The following is a 2365-nucleotide window of genomic DNA, read 5'->3' as shown; positions in this document are numbered from 1 at the left end:
CACACACACACACACACACACACACACACACACACACAGTATATAAGACCTTCCACAAAGTGCTGCAGAAGAATCTGTTTACTGTTGTAGAATTTCTGGCAAATTGGCTTGCACCTTGGAACACTTCTTCATTATTCTTTGCCAGAGACGTTTATTTGTCATGGTGTCTGCCAATTCTAGGCTGCATAATAGGACCCAACTACATGAGCCTCCCCACTTGTCTCTTGTTTCTCCATGTGCAGACACGGTGGGGGAGCGAGGCATCCGACAGCAAGTCTGCAGTGACATTCTGCAAACAGGAGCCATGAAGAAGCAAACAGTGCAAGTGTAAGAATATCCAGTAAAGACTTGCAAAGCCTAGCTGAAGGGGAAGGGAGAGAGAACACGCTCGCCTTTCTAGCCATGACTAGTTAGCTAGTGACTTCTGTCACAGTAAGATTTAGAGGAAGCTGCCTCATGGAATTTATTTTAAATACAGACTTCAGGGAAGGCAGATATATTTTATTTATAAGAAAACGTTCATATTCTAGAGAATTAAAAGTGCATAAAGGTAGACTTGAATGTGGAATGAGGCTGAACCCATAGTTTCTCAAGTTCTTGTTAGGGTCAGAGCCCGGGCTCTAGAAGGTTCAACAAGCTGGGCTCACACACCAGCCCCCACCATGCTAGTACAAGAATTGCTAGTGCAAAGGACAGAGTGAAAGGAGACCTAGGCAATGTGGCCATATTGGGAAGAAGAAGAAATAGAGGGGTCCAGTGATGTGTAGGTCCAGTGACAGGGGTATGCGTGGATGATCAGCTCTGGTCAACGTGTGCTTCTGCCTGCTGCTGTCTTGCCTCTGCTGAGTGGTTGAGTTGTATGAAATCTCTTCTTGGGAGTCAAGTTCCTCCTGGGGCTGGGACTTCAGCCTTTCCCTCCCCGCAGCAGGGGATTCCTGGGGGGACTTTCAGCTCCTTGGTCCACTGTTCCCCAACAGCACAAATGTCTCTTATTTAGAATATCTTCCTCCTGCCAGGAGGCTGCGCCACCACACAGGGGCAGCCGTCAGCCAGCTCCACCGCCCAACCTTCATGCGGACTGAAAAGAAAACCAGAAAGGACTGGAAAAGTCACCTGAATATCAGTGTCAGCTTGTCAGGCTTCCCAGCCCCATACACAAGAGGGGTGGATGTGGTCCGGATGACAGCCAGCTCTAGAGGATTGACCATATCTGTCATTCCTCTTAGTCATAGTTGCAGTAGATGGAGGGACTGCATTTATTTGGAAAATGAAAATGAAAATGGTGGTGAGTATAGTTTTACATACATTTGTGTAAAAGTGAAAACCCTCTTCTAGGGTTTTAACCATCCCAACTACTTACTTTTCTGATTTTTCCCCCCAGAAGAATGGGGTCACACACCTGGACAATGTGCAGAGTGAGAGCTTAGAACACTCTGTCCTAAATGAGATGTCTTTATCACACCCCTCCCCTGAGAGCTCAGGGAACCCTGTCGAAGAGGAAGACAATAGACCGCGAGAGCCATCGGGGTTGGGGACACCCAGGACACAGTGCCTTCCAGACACAGCAAGGCTGATTCACATATAAACTCACAGAGACTGTGGCAACGTGCACAGGGCCTGCATGGGTTTAAGCCAGATGGAGGTCCGTGCCCTGAGAGGGAACGTGGACATGGGTTCCCATCTAATCAAGAAGCCATCTCCAATTGACAACTGCTTGCAAAGAAAGAAGTAGTTTTCTCTAATAGACTCTCACTGGGCATATAAACCACACTGAAGGTAGGCCCCATGCTTAGTAGTGGAAGACAAAATGATCTCATTGATATTTTTTTAGACTTTTCCCCCCTCATATTGCTTTGTTTGGCCTCCTTCCCTTCCTCCCTCTTTCCCTCCCTTCCTTCCTTCCTTTCATCCTGTGATCCACACAGGAGGAAGAAGTATGAACTCTCTGGTATGTGCTTGTGTATGTGCACTGGTGTGCAACCATATGTGTGTGCACATATGCAGAAGGCAGTGGCTAACGCTTGGTGTCTCCCTCAATGTCTCTCCACCTTCCTTTGTGTGTGTGTGTGTAGGGGGGTCCCTGCAGGTATCCTACACGAAAGTGAGTCACACAAAGAGAGAAGATAAGGTTGACTTGGTAAACCTGGATCAGCCTTCGGGGAGTCTAATAACAGGTGATTTATTCCCAATGTATTTAACTTCAGTACAATTTGGTGTAATACAATCTCCGGTGCACAAAGAAGCGCAGTCACATTGAAACTCAACTCAGGCTACAGATCATTTCATTTATTGGTTTACAGAGGGAATTCCAGGACAAAGATATACAGAGAACCTGTCTCAAAAAGCCAAAAGTTAAAAGTAAAAG

The sequence above is a fragment of the Microtus ochrogaster genome, linkage group LG1, assembly GCF_000317375.1.
Source record: "Microtus ochrogaster isolate Prairie Vole_2 linkage group LG1, MicOch1.0, whole genome shotgun sequence".
Taxonomy (NCBI): domain Eukaryota; kingdom Metazoa; phylum Chordata; class Mammalia; order Rodentia; family Cricetidae; genus Microtus; species Microtus ochrogaster.
The sequence above is the reverse complement of the archived record's forward strand: the minus strand, read 5'-3'. Positions refer to the sequence as shown.